Raw genomic sequence first — 21,931 nt, 5'->3', positions numbered from 1 at the left:
TCAAAAGGGCTTTTCAGTGTTACAAAGAATGTAATTCCCGCTAAATCCGCAATACGGATCAGATGCAGATGCAGATCAAACTTAGTCTACTCACTGAGAGTGCCAGTTTGCACCTCATTGCCACAAATGAGCGTGACTGAGGTACTTTTGTTTGAGATATAATACAAAATGTACACCAAATGGGCTTTTCAATATTAAAATCAAATGTCCACAAAATCCACAATCTGGATCAAACTTTGTCAGGTGATAGTGAGTGCCAGTCTGCAGCTCACATTCAAATATGACAGTGATTGAACTGTGTGTGATTAAGATATAATGTAAAATATACATTAAATGGGGTTTTCAATGTTCATTTTAAATTACCACAAAATCTGTAATATGGATCAGATCTGGATCAACCTTTTCAGTCATTAAATGATACCATCCTACATAAAGCTGCCAAATATGAAAGAAATGTGATCTTTTTTGACAGAGTTATAATTTGTTGAATATTCATTCAATATTAAAGATAGGGATTGTTCCAAGATTTTTCCGGACTTTGTCCTTTGACCTATGACCTTCAAAATTGAATCACTTCTTACCTATCAGGATATGAATCTTCAGTAAAAAAAAAAAAAAAAAAAAAAAATCCTAACAATATATGAAAAATTGTCTCCAGGCTGTTCACAAACAAACAGAGAAACAAATAAACAGGTGGAGGAAACAAATGTGTCTGTAAAGCCAAATATAGGTTTTCTATCAAAAATGTTGTTAATGTTTTATAATGATACAGTGGCTTTACTGCGTCAGTGCGAACTCAGATTTTTGCATAGCCTCAATCACTGTACTCATACTTACTGCATTAGCTCAGCTGTGTCATGTGGGTCTCTCTGGGATTGTGTATGAATGTTTCATTTGTGTGATTTTACATATTACTCCCCCCCCCATTGTGTTTCTTCTCACTGGGACTTGAATGCTCCTCCATCTGGTGCAGGCATTATTAAGTAAAACATTTTGAGTCTCACAGAGGTAATTGCCTGCAGTGAAAGTATGAAAATGTCATCTTCAATACGTATACTGTCATCACAGGTTTGTGCTGAATTCTGTTTCCTGCTTCCGTGTGCAGGCGGTGACTGCGCATCTGTGACAAGGAGTACCTTAATACCTTATTCAAAGATGAGAAATGGGTGAAAATCAATGCCAACAGCACAGTTATAGTATTTGTTCAGCATACAGTTTTTAAAAATTGGCTGTACTGACAGTTGCTTAAAGTCACTAATCAAACCAGGAACAATAGATAGTTGACCAACCAGACATAACACTGAAAGATAGTAGAAATTAGCCTTTGTTTCAGTCCAGGTGCATGTATCTACACAGTAATAATTTCTACATTTTCATTTTACATCATCTGAAGTCTCCATTTCTCTAATGAAGAAGACAGAAAATGACTGACCTGTCACTGGTGGTTGGAGAAACCAATTATATGAGTGGTGTGTATGTCTCTCTCACTGCACACAGGAAAGGAATGATGCTAACCTCCCAAATGAAAGTTTTATTCCCACCCCCCCATCCCCATCCAACTAATATTCTTAAATCTGCCATCCATTTAAAAAATTTAGTGGCGCTGTCCATAATTTGGTTGGTTGTTGTTTCTGCAACCAGTGTGTGGCTGCCACTCCCACAGCCTATGGTGGTGGAACTATTTTTTTTTCCATCCTCTTATTGAAAACAATGGAACATCTGGTTTACCGTCTGCCGCATACCACCTACATACATATCAGTGCAGCAACAGAAGCAATTTTTTTAGGGATTGTTTTTGTCTGATTTCTGGAGAATCAGCTATATATACTAATCACCAAGCTGTAACAGTACAGTTGAACACAAGGCCACTGTGTGTCTCGCTGGGGCCCAGGGACAAGGTTGGCTTCAACCCCCCCACGCGCCTTCCCCCTACTCAGAAAAATGCCCCCGGAGTCACCTACAACCTGGCGGGTCAAACGGTGCACCCACAACACAGCAAAAATGATTCTCCCTCAAAAACATGCATGCATGTTCTGTTTGAATTGTTCCCATATGGATTTCAAAAACAGCCAAATGCACACATTCCAGCTGTACCTTTGGAAATTAATGGTGACAGCCAACACACACACACACACACACACACACACACACACACACCACACACACACACACACACACACACACACACACACACACACACACACACACACACACACACACACACACACACACACACATACACACACACACACCTGTTAAGCCAGAAAACCGTGAACAAACTTTCAGCTCTTTGTACAGCACAGCTCCCCAAATAAAACAGGAATGATTGGAGATGAAATATTTAACTCATGAAACATACCCCTTAACACAAAGTAACAATCAATGCCATGTGTTTATTTATTAAAAAGGTTCACATGAACAGAAATCATATAGGCCAAGTGCAAAATCCAACCCAATTTCAAAACCACTGGGTCTGTGAGGTACCACAACAGGCTGTGTTAACTGATCAAGCAAGTTATTAAGATATCCAACACTGTTACACACTCAAAGCTGTGGAAAGAACATACACCCAGTCAATAAGATCCAGCCAATCAACCATCACTACAGGTCCAACATTTTAAAACTGTATTTCATTGCAGCTTGACAGATTAAGATTTTGCAATGTGATTCTGTTTTGTTTGTGCTGTTATGGACCTTGAATAGGTTTTGAGTCGCTGCATGCACAGCCTTTCTCAGCTGCAGGATGTTACTGGGACAGTCAGAGTGAGTTTTGTGGATTTGGTGATCTTTGGCAGCATTTCTTCTGATGATTACATGCTGATCTATACAAGATCTCGCTTGATAGATTATATTTCCTATCTGATTTGGAATGCCTTAGGATCCCCTGGGAAGAACTACAAGACTTGGAGGACAGGGAAATGTGGGAACCTAGACCTGGAAAAGCATCAGGAAATGAATTAAATAAATTGGGGAAAAAAGCAGCATTGCTCTCAAGTGTTCTTCCTGACTACCTTTTAGGACATCCACTACAACCACTGCACGAAGGCAAATTCCTTCAAGCAGTGTGTAATTTCATTGGAGCAAGTGTCAGTAACGACAGACCAAGCAGCGGCAGCACACCCTTTGGTCTCACGCTCTGGCCAGGAGGAGTTATGAAATGGTGACATTAGCTCATCCAGAACGATGCTGTGATTGGTGGGCTGGCAACTAATCACACTATCAGAGACACTCCAGGCCTATTTTGGTTTCCAGTCCAAACCATTTTTCACATTTTAGGGAGGTAGAGTAAAATTGTTTTCGACCACTGTGATAAAAACAGTTAAAAATATAAAAAAATATAACTTTAAAGTGCTACATGTCAAGGCACTTTCACAAATATGCATTTTTGACTAATTATTCAATCAGATTAGTTAAATGTCCTCAGTCAAAGGGAACCTTTATGGCCTTTATTACCAGGGGAAACTCATCCAATTTTCCCCATCCCATACTTGAGACCCCTGGTTGAACAGGATGACATGGAGCCTGCAGATAGGTTGTCCCAAATGATCATCATGCATCACCTGATAGATGGTTACTTTTGAGAAGTGGCTACAGAATGGTTGTTTGGGTGATCACCAGGCAGGACCAAAGATGGTTCCATATTGTGGTGGATGTGGCAGCATGTGGCACAAGCACATGCTTCCAGACCTGATCTCACTTCCATTTCAACCCAACGGAGGGACACAGAAAAAACAAACTGCACCTGTCTTTCTACTAACAATGAGGGTAATCATCAATAATCAAGTTGTTTAGAAGTACAACCCTGTGAACTGCACAATGTCGGAATGGTCCGGTAATTAATCACAGGTTTGTTACCTGGTTTGCAAGTGGGTGAATGTTTTAAGAGTGATTGAATCTTAGCACCAACACCTGTTAGTCGAGCTGCACCAGAGACAGTTTGCAAACGTGCCTTGTCTACTGATTGCTTAAGTGGAGACAAAAGAGTTTGGGCATTGTCTACCAAGTGCAAGAAAGACATTTATTTTCTCATTTAGGAAGATTTTAAGTTAATTTAAAATAAAGAGGGGGGAAAAGGTGAGCTGTTAGAAAGAATAATTTGAAAAAGGTTTCAATTTGCAAAAGAGTGCAGTATTGAAAATTCTAAATTCTTTAACTGACTACACCAGGGATGGCCAAGTTCAGTCCTCGAGAGCCACCTTCCTGACACTCTTAGTTGTCTCCCTGCTCCAACACACCTGAATCCAATGAAAGATTCAAGTGTGTTGGAGCAGGGAGACAACTAAGAGTGTCAGGAAGGTGGCTCTCGAGGACCGAACTTGGCCACCCCTGGACTACACTGTGCTGATTTTGGTCAGAACTCAACACCACAGTCATGTGAACAGAACATAACATGAACTATTACAAGACACAACTCTAAAATTCAACAATTAAGGTCACAGGAGGAACACTTTCCATTTACTATTGTACTCTTGTGCTATTACTGTTACTGTTGCACTGACATAATTACATTCTCTGGGTCTGAGTCCCAGCACCATAAGGACAAACACACCATTGGTCTCGTTCCAGATGTTCTTCCATTCATTTACATAGGCTACACAAATACCTTCTGAAAAACAGAGAAAACTACAGCTTGGCTTTTTTTGGAGGAGGATGCTCTTTGCACAAATTGTGTTGATATATCTTAAATATTTCTTTGTCTTGTAAAGGTTTACTTAAGTTGACTTTGCAGACAATGTTGTGATCTTTGTGAAACCAGTACCCTGAGTGCAGCAACTGAGAAGCTGAACAAGGAACTCGGATGACTGGGTTTGTGATTCTCCTGGATCAAGACTAAGAGCCAGGTTTTCAGTGACTTCCTGGACTTGATCATCAGAAGTGCATTTGAATGCTACACTTATCTCCTCAGTGACATTCTTGTCTCTGGATGCATGAAGGATTTACAATGTTTTTGACAGCAGGGGAAATGCCCACAGTTATTATATAATGCATAGTACAAGCATAAAACAACTTAAATTACTTTACAGTGCACAAGACAAGTATAATTTAAACCTGTTACACCTCACCATCAATGTGAGCTCTGGGCTTCTGCTGTAATCCCATTTATTTTCTGCTTAACTGTGTTATTGGAGCAATGTACTCAACATTGTCATCTTTTGTTTAACTGAAATATTCCACACAGTATTTTATATAACTGTCATCATACTTTTGGATGACTTCTGTTGGTTTTTTTCTCTTTTTTTTCTTTATCATCGCTGTCTATTGAAGTTTCTTTTCAATACCCAACATTAATAGCTGGCTTACTGTCCTAATGGGTTTTTCCACCTATGTTGTTCAACTAAAGGCCTAGTACGAGGCCACAGGTCAGGATTTAAATCACAAAGACAGACTGTAAATCCACAATATTTTGTTTCAAGGTGCATTTTATTTCATACTATATATACAGTCAGTGGCAGCACCTGAAAATTTTCCAGGAGGGCCATTTGTTTTTTTTGGGGTTTTTTTTTTTTTGGATTATGATTAAGGAGACCAATTCAGTAAATACTTTTAGGAAGACAATCATATATATATATATATATATATATAAGCTGAGTAACTCATACAGCAATATCACCACTGGATGGCAGCATACAGCAGAAAGATTTCCCCTCAAGCTACATAAATTACAGCTGGAAATCTATGGAAGAAAGTTTCATTCAGGAACATTCACAAGCAAAATGTTGATCAAAATTAAGTGGCCCCACAATAAATTAACCCACGTATTCACAGTGGGAGCAACTGGGGATTAAGGACCTTACCCAAGGACAGATGGAAAAGTGTTGTATAGATCTATGAAAACACTCATCGAATTATGGGACTTTGGATATGTTAGGTAAAAAGTGATTTTGCACAATATGACCCCTTTTAATAATTTTTAAACTGTTTTAAGCCTGATGGAGCTCAGTGTGGCTGTTAAGCCAAATGCATTGGTAAATGAAGAAACTCCACATTAGAGATAAATCAATGACTGCTATTAAAGCAAGTTAACTTTGGTGTGAAAATTATTTAACAGATACTTTACCTATATGTCTCGTTAAGCAGGAGGAAACATTAATGTGGCTGTTAACCAAAATGTGATTTTCTTGCCGCTATATATATATATATATATATATATATATATATAGCAATGCAATAGCCAATCACAGATTAGCCTTTCTGTCCATCATTTCCCTGTATTTTGGCATGCTTGATGCCAGAAAGTTATGTTGGATCCAAAAGGATCCAAAAAGGCTAGGACCAAAAGTTATATTGGATCGGTTCCCACTGACCAATAGCGTTAGAGCTTACTGCCAACAGCTAGCCAATCAGAGCGCGGCATACGAAGGTCAGGAACTAGCTGACAGACGCTGTTTGAAAAAATGGCAACAAACGTCAACAGCAGCAGAAAATCATCTGCCAGCGAGGTTTGCTGAGTTCACTGAGGTGGAACTGGTGGAAATATTGAACTCCAAGGATGCCAAAAACACTAAGAAGGTAGACTAGCATGCTACTGACATTTTAGAAGCATTCATCGCTTCAAAATTGTCGATCACCTCAATTGGAGCTGAATCAACAAACTGTCACTGGACAGAACTTGACAGGCAAAGTCTTGCAAAGTTGTTACGAAAATTTTACGCTGAGGTGCGGCTTAATTTAGGAGGGGGGTGGAGAACATAACAAATGATGGATGGCAAGTCATCCAACATACACGATGTTGTTGTTGTCCATTATTTGTATAATATATATATATATATATATATATATATATATATATATATATATATATATATATATATATATATATATATATATATATATACACACTCAACAAAAATATATACGCAACACTTTTGGTTTTGCTCCCATGTTGTATGAGATGAACTCAAAGATCTAAATCTTTTTCCACATACACAATATCACCATTTCCCTCAAATATTGTTCACAAACCAGACTAAATCTGTGATAGTGAGTACTTCTCCTTTGCTGAGATAATCCATCCCACCTCACAGGTGTGCCATATCAAGATGCTGATTAGACACCATGATTAGTGCACAGGTGTGCCTTAGACTGCCCACAATAAAAAGCCACTCTGAAAGGTGCAGTTTTGTTTTATTGGGGGGGGAGGGGGGGGGAATACCAGTCAGTATCTGGTGTGACCACCATTTGCCTCATGCAGTGCAACACATCTCCTTCGCATAGAGTTGATCAGGTTGTCAATTGTGGCCTGTGGAATGTTGGTATACTCCTCTTCAATGGCTGTGCGAAGTTGCTGGATATTGGCAGGAACTGGTACACGCTGTCGTATACGCCGGTCCAGAGCATCCCAAACATGCTCAATGGGTGACATGTCCGGTGAGTATGCCGGCCATGCAAGAACTGGGACATTTTCAGCTTCCAAGAATTGTGTACAGATCCTTGCAACATGGGGCCGTGCATTATCCTGCTGCAACATGAGGTGATGTTCTTGGATGTATGGCACAACAATCGGCCTCAGGATCTCGTCACGGTATCTCTGTGTATTCAAAATGCCATCAATAAAATGCACCTGTGTTCTTCGTCCATAACAGACGCCTGCCCATACCATAACCCCACCGCCACCATGGGCCACTCGATCCACAACATTGACATCAGAAAACCGCTCACCCACACGACGCCACACACGCTGTCTGCCATCTGCCCTGAACAGTGTGAACTGGGATTCATCCGTGAAGAGAACACCTCTCCAACGTGCCAAACGCCAGCGAATGTGAGCATTTGCCCACTCAAGTCGGTTACGACGACAAACTGGAGTCAGGTCGAGACCCCGATGAGGATGACGAGCATGCAGATGAGCTTCCCTGAGACGGTTTCTGACAGTTTGTGCAGAAATTCTTTGGTTATGCAAACCGATTGTTTCAGCAGCTGTCCGAGTGGCTGGTCTCAGACGATCTTGGAGGTGAACATGCTGGATGTGGAGGTCCTGGGCTGGTGTGGTTACACGTGGTCTGCGGTTGTGAGGCCGCTTGGATGTACTGCCAAATTCTCTGAAACGCCTTTGGAGACAGCTTATGGTAGAGAAATGAACATTCAATACACGAGCAACAGCTCAGCTTGACATTCCTGCTGTCAGCATGCCAATTGCACGCTCCCTCAAATCTTGCGACATCTGTGGCATTGTGCTATGTGATAAAACTGCAACTTTCAGAGTGGCCTTTTATTGTGGACAGTCTAAGGCACACCTGTGCACTAATCATGGTGTCTAATCAGCATCTTGGTATGGCACACCTGTGAGGTGGGATGGATTATCTCAGCAAAGGAGAAGTGCTCACTATCACAGATTTAGACTGGTTTGTGAACAATATTTGAGGGAAATGGTGATATTGTGTATGTGGAAAAAGTTTTAGATCTTTGAGTTCATCTCATACAAAATGGGAGCAAAACCAAAAGTGTTGCATTTATATTTTTGTTGAGTGTACATATCTGATCTGGTGTTGTTGTTTAAACTGTGCAAAAACGTGTCCAAATGCACAGATCTAACCCAGAACTAACCTAGTTATTGCTCTGAAAAACACTTTATCTACAGACAAAGTCAGTGACATATTTAGAAACAAAGGTTGAGAGATCTAAATAAAATGAAGCAAAGTGTGATTAATCACAATTTAAAAATAAATACACGTTATAGGTGCTGTAATTAATCATTACCAGTATTTAAAACTGTAGTCTTGACTGAATGGGGAGCCAGTGCAAAGAGGACAAAATGGGTGTTACATGAGACCTCCTTGACCGTTGTCAACAATCCAGAGAAGACTTACTGAGGCTAGGGAACAGCGAATTACAATAGTCAAGATGTGATGAAATAAAACCATGGATGATCATTTCGTCCATGGTTTCACTTCAGCTTGAGACACAATGTTTCTAAGGTGGGCAATGTTCAGTAAAACTGTAAAAAAGAAAGATTCCGCACGATGGGTAATGTGTATCAAAATTGAGACCCTGGTCAAATATAACACCCACATTTCTGACTGCTGAGTAAACAGAAGAGGACAAACAGCCAAGGTTCTTAATTACTGAGGAGACAAACTCCTCAGGGGCACAAACAAGTGTAACGGAGCAATGTGTTTTTAGGATGTGTAGATATTACCACTTGTGGGTAATTTTACCTCGAATAATGGGGGCACCACCTATGACAATCATATTATAACAAGGTTATAATATCAATTATTTTATGGTCAGTCAATAGGAAATATTAAATCAGTCTCTGATCTTCCAGTCAGAAGTTCTACAGGTCAAGATCCGATACCTCTGTAAACCATACAAACCACAGACAACTGCATACATTTAAAACATTTATTTAACTCAGTCAGGAGTTAAATAACAGGACATATCACAGTAATGCAATCTTATGATGATGAAGTTCAATGGACAATTAGTCTACTACATTTATGTAATATGGTTTAGTTGCAGGAGTTTAAGAATGATTTACGTCCCAGGTAGCAGGGGATTTACTTTGGTATTTATTAACGTGAGATATTGTTAATGACAGGGAATAGAATTAAATGAAGCCACTCCACTTAGATTCTGCCAAAAACCAGAGCTTACTTGGGGCGCAGTGCAGGTAGATCTCTGTGAGGTCAGGTGCTGGGAGCCGTCTCATTTCCAGTCGATGAACCATCCGTCTGCAACAGCTGACTTGAAGGACCTTGACAGAGGGACTCTGCTAGTCACTGCGCCAGGTTTCGTTGGTAACCAGAGATGATTTATGCTGTTAAAGCTGTGACTTTCTGATGACATTTCGAATCACTGCTCGGCTCAAGCTGACCTGGATGTATATACCTCTGCAGCGCTTGCTGTCTGGGATTGTCAGAATAAAGGTTTGAGTGTCTTTATTCTCTATTCGCCAAAAGCAAAAATTCATCTTTCGTCATCATCTTTGGAAGCCAGGTCAAATCAAAAACTTGATACAAAAATAGTTCTTTGTAAGAAAAATGTTCACAAGATAAATTTGGAGTTTAATTTAAAAAAAAAAGGTTTTAACTTGAAAACTCGTCAAAGGAAGTACTTGCGCCAGCACCATAACTTCACAAAAAGTTGAGGTAAAAGTTAACTGTGGAAGAAAAGTAAAAAATAATGTCTTGTTGTGCGCACAAACAAGAAATCAATTCAAACAACACGTGGTTGAAAGAACAAAGGGTCATAAAGTAGGATGGCAACGGCGAGCATCTCAAGACCCAAGAAAAGAAAAAGTGCAGGAGGAAGAGTCAGCGTAAGAGAGCGTCTCCCCAGGTTTCGCACTTTTAAAGGGTTAAAAGCTCCACCCCCAAGAATTCTGGGTATTGTAGTTTTTACTGCATTTCTTTGTCTAGTTTTATAATAAACCACTTGTTGGGAAAGTGTAGTGACACGGACCCACAACAGGAGGCGTAAATGAACGGACAATAGAGGGAGTTAAAGTAGAACACTTTACTGTTGTGAATGTCACAACCACACACAGCAGATTACAGAATAAATACAAGTCAATTAATGAAGGTGTCGTGTGGGCAGGCTCGACGATAGGAGACGCCCGTCTGGAGATGAACCGGAACCACACGATTTCCACCGCCACCGAACCCGAAGGATACTGGAGCCGCCAAGTCCCGAAGTCCCCAGGTGGCCACCGTCTCAGCGTGTCGGATCTGGTACTGCTGGCGGAGAACAAAGACAGTCAAGTGTGGGTGTGTGTACACCCCGTAACAATAACGGTGGGAATTCCACCTCCACCTCTAACACACACTCGTGCAGCGTCTGTTTAACCACTTATCTGACGGGAAGTAGGACGAAACAGTCGCGACCCACCCCGGTCCTCTGGTTGACAGCTGCAACACAATAGCTCTTGGAATCAATTAATGCTGGCAGAGAAAGTTACCTCTCACAGAAGTCGATATCTCGGCAACGTGGTGGAGGTGTCATCCTGCTTTTATCCAGGGTGAGATGCAGATGATCGGTGAAAGCTGTCATAGTTGATGAGTGACAGCTGTCACCTCGGCTGTTCCTGTAAGGCGGCAGCGCCCTCTCGTGCCTGAAGCCCGCACTTCAGGCAGGGCGCCCTCTGGTGGTGGGCCAGCAGTACCTCCTCTTCTGGCGGCCCACACAACACCACTTTCCACTTCTTAAATTCCCACTTAAAACCAAGCAAGTCCTGTATTACAAAACTCTTGGAAACAATTCTTGGAAACAGTGCACAACAATAACCATATATGAAAAAGCACACATTTGATAAACTTTCTAAAATCTATGGTCAGAACAAAATGTACAGGATATATAAATTCCTTCAGCTGTGCTGGATTCTTCTTTGAAGAAAGTTTATGACCTTTTGCTTCATGCAAACTTAGGAGGTTAATGTTGAAGACAGGCTTCTTGCTACACAGAACACCTGCATGACTTTCAGAGCAAAATGTGACAAACGATGAAATCTAGACCATGTTTTTAAAGCCAAATACATCATAATGCATCTTTCATACAGTGCCCATTTTCCTCTTCTTCTAAAAATAATGTGTTGTCACGTGTGAAGTTGGCACATATGATGAAACTGTTTGCACTTGAGACACCCTAGAAGCAAGTCTGAAGTCCAGTGCAGGCAGCACTCTGACGCATGCACCTTACATAAGTGGGTTCACAACACACATACACTCTCAAAACCTATTTTCAGTGAGCTAAACTTTTGATCCTCACAATATTGCCATTGTGTTGAATTTAAAAACGTGTCTCACAACATAAACACTGAGTGCAATTTGTATAGTTCATTTGGAGGAGAAAAGTGTTTTTGAAAAATGTAAAGAGTTGTGTTTTGAGACACTGTGCTATAATTTAGAATTTGATATGAGATCAAGAAGGGGAAAAATATTTGTGCTTGTGTTCATTTTATGAACTTTTCAGCGCACCCTAATATTTGAGTAGAACAATAAACCCAAAATAGATTGACTCAAAAGCATTATGTGATGTGCAAATGACAGGCTGGAGCTTTGGTTCTCTGACAGCTTTATTTGGGGAGGTGATGGTCTAGTGGTTAAGGTGTTGGGCTTGAGACCAGAAGATCCTGGGTTCAAATCCCCGCCTGACTGGAAAATCACTAAGGGCCCTTGGGCAAGGTCTTTAATCCCTTATTGCTCCCGGTGTGTAGTGAGCGACTTGTATGGCAGCACCCTGACATCGGAGTGAATGTGAGGCATAATTGTAAAGCGCTTTGAGCGTCTGATGCAGATGGAAAAGCGCTATATAAATGCAGTCCATTTACCATTTACCATTTGTCACATTGTTAATGTTGAATGAAACGGAACATGTGAATTCAATTTCAAGAATAAATTTTCTCAGTCGTGCATCTGTAGTTTTGATTTTTCATGCCGCTCAGTTCCTCCTCTTTGGTGCGGCTGTGCACAGTCGCTCTGCTGGAGTCATTATGACTAATGAGATGATGAGAAAGTCGGGGAAGCTCATAATTTGTAATAATACAATCAGTGTGCAGTTGGCAGCCTTTGATGCACTTCATGTGTCAAAAAATGACAAGGTCAAATCCTATAACATCAACAAATGCCTGAATATTTAAGTTAGTATTCAATACAACTGATTGCCAACTTGATTTATGTTGAAGTATGATTGCAACTTTGTCATGCGGGAAGGAGCAAAGATACGTGATTCCTAGATACATGAGTTTCCAGTGTTTTTCTATGAAAATCAGTTCTAAAGTTTTTCTTGGTCTCAGCTTCTCAAGCCGAGCTACTCTGAGCTGAATAATAGATCATGTTCAGCTTTCTCTTCACACTCATTAATTCCCCTTATACCATTACTGTTTCATCATTTATTTTGAAGAGACTGACTGTGTTCAGCAGTACTTATCACAGAAGATACCAATTATTACATCTCCCCACTACAAAAATTCTCTCGAGTCCTGCGCTATGATACGGCAGACTTTGCTGCAGAGACACTAAAAATTTGAGCTTGTGTGTTTGTGCACTTTCACTTGCTCTTTATTTTCCCGCACAGATTTATGTGGGGTTGACAGAGGGGCGAGCAGGTGAGAGAAGCACTAGTTGGAGGGGAAGCAATTTTGGACAACTGGAAAAGTACTGCAGATGTGGTGAGGGAGACAGCTAGGGCAGTACTGGGTATGACATCTGGACAGTGGAAGGAAGACAAGGAGACATGGTGGTGGAATGAAGAGGTCCAGGAAAGCATAATGAGAAAGAGGTTGGCGAAAAAGTTTTGGGATAGTCGGAGAGATGAAGAAAGTAGACAGGAGTACAAGGAGATGCGGCGTAAGGCGAGAAGAAAAGTGGCAAAAGCAAAGGAAAAGGCATATTGTGAGCTGTACAAGAAGTTGAATAGTAAGGAAGGAAAAAAGGACTTGTACTGATTGGCCAGACAAAGGGACAGAGCTGGAAAGGATGTGCAGCAGGTTAGGGTGGTAAAAGATGCACATGGTAATGTGCTGACAAGTGAGGAGTGTGTGCTGAGAAGGTGGAGGGAATATTTTGAAGAGTTGATGAATAAAGAAAATGAGCGAGAGAAAAGGCTGGATGATGTGGTGAGAGTAAATCAGGAAGTAAAAGAGATTAGCAAGGAAGAAGTGAGGGCTGCTATGAAGAGGATGAAGAGTGGAAAGGCAGTTGGTCCAGATGACATTCCAATGGAGGCATGGAAATGTCTAGGAGAGATGGCAATAGAGTTTCTAACCAGATTGTTTAATAAAATCTTGGAAAGTGAGAGGATGCCTGAGGAGTGGAGACGAAGTGTGCTGGTTCCTATTTTCAAGAACAAGGGTGATGTGCAGAGCTGCAGTAATTACAGAGGCATAAAGCTGATCAGCCACAGCATGAAGTTATGGGAAAGAGTAGTAGAAGCTAGGCTTAGAAAACAGGTGAAGATCTGTGAGCAGCAATATGGTTTCATGCCGAGAAAGAGCACTACAGATGCAATGTTTGCTCTGAGAATACTGTTGGAAAAGTACAGAGAAGGACAGAAAGAGTTACATTGTGTGTTTGTGGACTTAGAAAAAGCTTATGATAGGGTGCCAAGAGAAGAGTTGTGGCATTGTATGAGGAAGTCTGGAGATCCTTACTCTGGATGGCATTACCCTGACCTCTAGTAATACTGTGAGAAATCTTGGAGTCATTTTTGATCAGGATATGTCATTCAAAGCGCATATTAAACAAATATGTAGGACTGCTTTTTTTGCATTTACGCAATATCTCTAAAATCAGAAAGGTCTTGTCTCAGAGTGATGCTGAAAAACTAATTCATGCATTTATTTCCTCTAGGCTGGACTATTGTAATTCATTATTATCAGGTTGTCCTAAAAGTTCCCTAAAAAGCCTTCAGTTAATTCAAAATGCTGCAGCTAGAGTACTGACGGGGACTAGAAGGAGAGAGCATATCTCACCTATATTGGCCTCTCTTCATTGGCTTCCTGTTAATTCTAGAATAGAATTTAAAATTCTTCTTCTTACTTATAAGGTTTTGAATAATCAGGTCCCATCTTATCTTAGGGACCTCGTAGTACCATATCACCCCAATAGAGCGCTTCGCTCTCAGACTGCAGGCTTACTTGTAGTTCCTAGGGTTTGTAAGAGTAGAATGGGAGGCAGAGCCTTCAGCTTTCAGGCTCCTCTCCTGTGGAACCAGCTCCCAATTCAGATCAGGGAGACAGACACCCTCTCTACTTTTAAGATTAGGCTTAAAACTTTCCTTTTTGCTAAAGCTTATAGTTAGGGCTGGATCAGGTGACCCTGAACCATCCCTTAGTTATGCTGCTATAGACGTAGACTGCTGGGGGGTTCCCATGATGCACTGTTTCTTTCTCTTTTTGCTCTGTATGCACCACTCTGCATTTAATCATTAGTGATCGATCTCTGCTCCCCTCCACAGCATGTCTTTTTCCTGGTTCTCTCCCTCAGCCCCAACCAGTCCCAGCAGAAGACTGCCCCTCCCTGAGCCTGGTTCTGCTGGAGGTTTCTTCCTGTTAAAAGGGAGTTTTTCCTTCCCACTGTAGCCAAGTGCTTGCTCACAGGGGGTCGTTTTGACCGTTGGGGTTTTACATAATTATTGTATGGCCTTGCCTTACAATATAAAGCGCCTTGGGGCAACTGTTTGTTGTGATTTGGCGCTATATAAAAAAAATTGATTGATTGATTGATTGATTGTTTTGCTAAAATGTGCATAATGTAGCATTTACAGTTTTCATTTCAGATAGTCCGTTCAGCTTCCAAGGACAAGGACACACACTTTTATATCACAAATACCTAAATAGTCCTTTCCGCATGATACCGGAGAACACCACAATGAAAGCAAATGTGTTGTATTTATCTAAAATAGGCTCTATTTTTTTGTTGTGATAATTCCTAGCATGTCTGTCAAAGCTTCTTGCTCCTTTCTGACCTTTCACTAAAAGTCTCAGACATTTTAAAAGAAAAACGTGCACTATTGCTATACAGCCATTTTTCAATAAGGTTTGTAAAAAAAAAAAAAAAATTAGCAGTCTGCGGTGTTTCTGTGTGTCCTCATATAGCAACATCTTCTCCTCTTTACAACACCCCCAAACCACATTCATGTTTTTCAGAATTAGCTGGAAAAATGAATCCACGAATTAATAATTTAGCTTGGCTAATTAGTTGCTAGCTGATTAGCAGAACTGTGCTCACAACTGGTTGTTGTATGGATGGTCATACAAAATTAATCCTTGTGCATCTTGTGTTTTGTTATATTCATTTCACAGCCTGTATTACATGGAACACTGCAAAATCTCAAAGTCTCGGGTGTTAATCAGCGCTACTAAGAGCATTCCACCAGCATGATAATAAGCCTTCGGCGTGACAGTGCTCATTTTGCATGTGTTCTCAGACGGGGCCAGACAGAGGGATCACTGGCCTTTGGTTGCTTCCTGGTGAAAGTGGCTGCAAGCCTCCGCCATTCAGGGTAGATTTGTACTTTATAGACACGCTATTTTACAGATTACAGATTCATCTTTAAACGTCTAACTCTCAAATCCTTAAAATCCACATGAGATCCATTTTTGTGTGACTCCATGTGTGAAAAGAATGTCCCTCCTCTTATGTTCAGAGTCTAGTTGGCCCTTCTGATATGCTTTAATGCATATGCTGGTGCATAAACTTCAAACTAAGATCTGCTAAAATCTCCAGAAGCTTTGAGAAAAATGGCAACAAGCACTTATATTGAAAGGCCAAGTGGGGAGCAGCTCTGCAGGCATTGCCAGCTCAAAACAGTTTAGTGCTCCTTAACTAAGGCTCCAGCATTAGCGCCTCCGTAGACTCGACCATATCAATTACCTCCCTGTAATTCCTTGTGCACTAATGTAGCTGTAAAATCTGTGTCACAGCAGGCTGCGGCCGCGAGAGATACTGCAAGAAAATAGCAGTTTGCAAGTTTGCATTTGATTTTGTGGTTAAAGTCGGTCTGTCCTCAAGCTAAACTTAACCACACAGCCTCACTCTGGCTCAGTCAGGCTGATTGCACTCACAAAGGATTAATCATTATTAGCTTTAACCGTGCGATGCATGGGTCAAAGCTTGGAATCATATTTCGTTAGCATAAATGTCCAAATAATGGATGCATAAAAGAAACGCAACATCTGTCTGCATATATTCTCATTAAAAGATAAATGGGCTGCATTTCTTGCCATCTGATGTTTATGCTAAAAGTACTTTATTAATTACGCTGAGGATTAAGGACTTCTCTGAAGGGAACTTAATGATTTTCCTGTCTCACTGAGAATCAAATCAAAGATCTTCTGGTCACAAGGCTTCCTCTCCAAGCTCACCATGACTACCCCAGTGAAGATTTCTCCATGCATGAACATGTGCACATATCCACATGATAATATATTCTATTGATTTGAAACATATATGAACTGATGTACAATATCAAACAGTAGTAAGACCCTTCGGCTGCTCCTTTGTTCGCACTCGGGGGGCGCCACAGCAAATCCGAGGTGGATCTGCATGTTGAAAAGGCTCCAGTTTTACGCCGGATACCCTTACTGACACAGCTCCACACTGGATGGAGAAATGTGGCAGGGGTGGGGTTTGAACCAGTGCCGCCGACCGAACGGTCCCCCCTAAAAATTGGTCCGCCCTGCCTTCACTGTGCATGCGTCATTTCACACCACAGCAGCACGTCTGAGACTGACTCTCTATGCCCAAAGCGATCAAAGGGAATAATGTGATCTTTCACCATCAGATGTCAAAGTAACACCTCTTAAATCATTCTAAAGTCAGTTTTAAGCAGAAACGAGTCTGTTTTAAGCAGAAATGAAGCGATAGTGAGTCGCTACTGACGCTCTGAAATGATATAGTCACAGCACATCTTGCTGCTGTGGCGCTCTGATCCCTTCCCCCATCTTTTATGATGAAATAATGCTGAATTTATGTGGAAATGATTGTTGTACAACTACAAAAGCTTCAGATACCTGTCATTGAGATAGATGATGATCCGAGTGCAGTTTCAAGCAGAAACGAGGTGGTAATTGGTGAATCACTGCTGACGCTCAAAATGACGCATGAGCAGTGAAGGCAAGGTAGACTGATTTTTAGTGGGGACCATTTGGTTAGCAACACCGGGAACCTTCCGCACTGAAACCAAGTGCACTAACTACTTGGCCACCAAAAATATGGGGGAAATTGATGCAAGTCCATGGAGGTGGAAATCTACTGTACATTTTTTTTATGACCACCAGCCAAAAATCAAGTTACAGTTGTGTTCTTTGCCCTTATGGGCAATTTACTTGGTTTGTGTTTGGGTAACAAAGTTTCTGTGAAGGCTCTCAGTTGTCCAGGTGGTTTCCATAGTAGAGAAGCTTGAATGTTCGACTGGACTGCGTTGCTTGACGCAAGGACGTTGTGCTTCAAATCGCTGAAGCTTCCTCAGCTAAAATTCTTGCTCTGGTAGTCTGACTTCTGTCTTGACCCTTGTAGAGAAGAACAAGCAGAAGCCACAAAAGCTGGAGTTTTAAACCTAACCAGACCCCTCCTACTGAGAGGCAGACTGCCATGACTAAACAGTTGCTTTAATTAGCACCTAGTGTGCTCTAGTTAGCACCCTGCTAATGACAGGGTAGCTATCCCTCCTAATGATGGGACTGACGCCTCTCCTGACAGCTCCCATGATGAGTCTCCTGAGTCCGACTACCAGAGCAAGAATTTTAGCTGAGGAAGCTTCTGCAATTTGAAGCGAAACGTTCTCACGTCAAGCAACCCAGTCCAGTCGAAGATTCAAGCTTCTCTACTTTGGGTAACAAAGTAATTGATTAATATATAAAGTTTTGGCTTATTATACTTACCATTATACCATTACTGATAATAATGCTGACATCAGGATTGACTGTCTTCCTGTCTGTTTTCTACCTGTTGGTTTATTGCAGCATGGTGTCTCAATGGTTAGCACTCTTGCATCACAGTAAGAACGTCAAGTAAGAACATCAATCTCATCCATACCCAGTTCCTTTCTAAGTGGAGATATAGTTCCTACGTCTTGTGCGGGTTTTCCCCACTATTTAAAACATGTATGCTGATTAAGATCTGCTCCTTTCCTTGCATATGTGTCCATGAAGGTCAGCTCCCAAGAAAAGGTCCACATGCCCCAGACACAGTGGAGGCTGGAACATTGCATCATTGCATTTCCAAGCCCCTACCCCCATCACCTGGCAATTTTGACATCTGCATGTGTGATGGAGGCCAGCAGGAGTCGCTGTGCATGTGGTAGTCAGTAGGCCTCACTCCCCCGACAGCCGAATGATACTCTGAGCCTGGGTTTTGGCTGACTGGTCGGAGAGCCCACCTCCTTGTGAATTCACATCTCGAGGGGAGCGAGTGGAAGGCATCAAAGACAACACAGAGAGAGCATACAAGCTGCTCCACACGTGCCAGGCTAATGTAATGTGTGTAATCCTTTTTCATTATTTATTTATTCCTTACTTTCAACATTGCTTATTTAAATTTTTACATGTGGAGCTTAAAAGTGACCTTTTCATTTTATTTAAATTGTCCAACTGTTTTGTCTTCAACAAAAAATGTGTGTAATGACCCTTTGGGGCCATGAAGAATCCACCTGTTTTTTTTGTTTTGTTTTGTTTTTTTGGCAGAAACAAGAAGGTTGTACACATCAGCCACTTCACAGGCAGGCTTTGAAATGGTACAACCTAGACATGCCATGTATGACGTAAGTGGACGCAGAGGTGTGCAGCCGCTTAACAGGGACACATGCATGATATCTCAGCACAGCCTGCCTGTCAGCTGCCGTCTGTGCCTGACAAACTACATAAAATGACCTTTAAGCACCTCATTTGCATTTTTGGGTATAATTACACCTAAATAACAGTTTTATGCAGGTCAATGCTGCCATTCCTCAAGTTCTTTGCGAACCCGGTGTCGCCGACTGAACGGTCCCCACTAAAAATCGGTCTGCCCTGCTTTCAGTGCACCTGCATCATTTCTGAGCATCGGCAGTGATTCACAGATTATCGCCTCATTTCTGCTTAAAACAGCACTCCAGTCATCATTTGTCTCTGCGACAGATATCTGAAGCTTTTGTACAACAATCATTTCTGCATAAATTCTGCCATACTTCATAATAAAAGACAGGACTGATCACAGCGCCACAGCAGCATATCTGAATCTGACATGCTGCTGCACCTACATCATTCCGGAGGATCAGTAGTGACTGACTGATTATCGCCTTGTTTCTGCTTAAAACAGCCTCATTTCTGGTTAAAACTGACTTTATAATGATTTAAGAGGTTTTACTTTGTCATCTGATGGTTAATAATCACATTATTCCCTTTGATCACTTTGGGTGAAGAGACTCAGTCTGAGTCAGTCTCAAGCACATGCGCAGTGAAGGCAGGGCAGACCAGTTTTTAGAGGTGACTGTTTGGTTGGCGACACCGGAACAGCGCATAGTCTTGTCCAAATGATCATTGATGTATATATACACACGATATACCCTAATATTTTTAATATTATAGTGTTAAGCAAATTCTGAAAATGGTAATATACTGTTACCAATGTTGTTAGTGATGCTTGTGAAGCGATTCCATGTAACCATGCACCCATTTGTGTACTGGAGTTAAAGCCTTTGTGTGTTTAATGCAAAACATCTCTGAGAAGTTGACAAGAACGGAGGCCAATGAATTCTAATGATTCACATTAGTATTCATATATTTTCTGTATTCAAATAAAATGATAATTGTGTTGCTTAAATGGCTGCTCTGCAGCTCATTAAGCATATCGTTGAATGAGCGTTAGATCATGGCCTATTAAGCCGGTGCTTGATTGGCAAACACTGAAATTCAAAGCTCTGTCTGAATTCACAGCTTCAAAACATGTCCTTGTGAGGTTGAATGTGCTTGTAACAGCTTCACGACAGTTGTGGCGGTACACTCGAAGTCATTACGTCTGGTTCAGGTGTTTATGGCTGTGTTCTTCATCCTGTTCATGGTCATCAACTTAGTTCAGTATTATTTATATGTCCCCAAATCCCAGAAAGTATCAACGGTCTTTACAGTGTCTGCATTCTAGCACATCTTCAGCATGTGGATCTTTTCATAGGAGCTAACCTTCATGGATACATACATACGCAGTTGAAGAGAAACATGATATTAACAGTCGCAATATAACACAAGATGTGAAAATACAAGTGGCACTTTCCATATTTTCTGGAATATAATTTTTTTTTTTTTTTTTTACTAATTTGACAGGTCCTGAGAGTTAAAGTCCAGTAAGACATATATACCAAAAACATCAGGATTCACAGCCAGGAACTTTCATTATAGTGGAGACAAGAAACGTAACATTAAACTGCCTTCATTTCTATATTTTAAGAGCATTTAAGATCACTACTTTGAGCTATTCCTCATGTTGGGCTCCATAGATAAAATGCAATTAGTAGTCATGCTCATTTCAAGCAAATACATATCAATAAATATCTTTATCATACAGGAAAGTGTCCTGTCGAATGACACAAACCATGTAAATGAACGGCTGTTTCTGTGCGCTGCTGCCAGAGTTGTAATGTAACAAAGTAGAAATACTTTGTTAATGTACTTAAGAAGAATTTTGACGTATTTGTATGTTATTTCAGTCTTTACATTTCTGGTGACTTTCACTTTTACCTCATTTCCTCAATAAAATTTATACTTTTACTCCGATACATTTCCCATAAACACCTCCGTTACTTGTTACTACAATATAAAAGTAGAAGATATTTGATTGGGCAGTGACTGTTTGCAGAGGTGAAACTAAGCCGGAGCACAGCTGTACACCGCGAAGAGATACAGTCCTCTACAGCCAGCATGCAGTGCCTTCCACCCCTGCAGCATCAAGTGCCGTGTTTGACATAAAACAAGTTTAAAAGACAAAAAAAAACAAAAAAAAAAAACAAACAAAGATGACAGGTTGAATCTGCACTCCGGCTGAGGAATAGAAAGACTGTGGAGGGTGAAAACCATCTGTGCTTTGGACTCCAAATGCACACATTGACGCACACACACATGTACAAAGATCATCTGTCGCTGGAATCCAGCGCATGATCGGACTTAAGGGGAAAACTTCAGTTGGGCAACGTGTCTGTTTGGTTTCATTTATTTTATTTGAAATGTTCGCGGAGAGGCACAGCGGAGAAGCTCTGTGTCAAAGCAGCGCTGTGTTTTGGATTTGAGAGCGCAAAGAGCACCACATTTATATATATTATATTATATTATATATATATATATATATATATATACGTGGTCTATTAGAAAAGTATCCGACCTTATTATTTTTTTCACAAACCATATGGATTTGAATCACGTGTGATTACATCAGACATGCTTGAACCCTCGTGGGCATGCGAGAGTTTTTTCACGCCTGTCGGTTACATCATTCGCCTGTGGGCAGTCTTTGAGTGAGGAGTCGCC

The 21,931-nt window shown here is 41.0% G+C and overlaps 1 long non-coding RNA gene across 1 annotated transcript; it reads right to left on the bottom strand.

Moving 5' to 3' along the window:
• Positions 1-406: 406 nt before the first annotated feature.
• LOC117508248 lies at positions 407-19,932 on the bottom strand. The gene is made up of 3 exons (XR_004560029.1): positions 19,923-19,932; positions 8,525-8,528; positions 407-581 (listed from the first exon to the last, which is right to left on the bottom strand). It is a non-coding gene; the product is annotated as an uncharacterized LOC117508248 (long non-coding RNA).
• Positions 19,933-21,931: the final 1,999 nt, after the last annotated feature.

Source organism: Thalassophryne amazonica, chromosome 4, assembly GCF_902500255.1.
Source record: "Thalassophryne amazonica chromosome 4, fThaAma1.1, whole genome shotgun sequence".
NCBI lineage: Eukaryota > Metazoa > Chordata > Actinopteri > Batrachoidiformes > Batrachoididae > Thalassophryne > Thalassophryne amazonica.
Note: the sequence above shows the minus strand (reverse complement) of the source record. Positions and strands in the feature narration are given on the sequence as shown.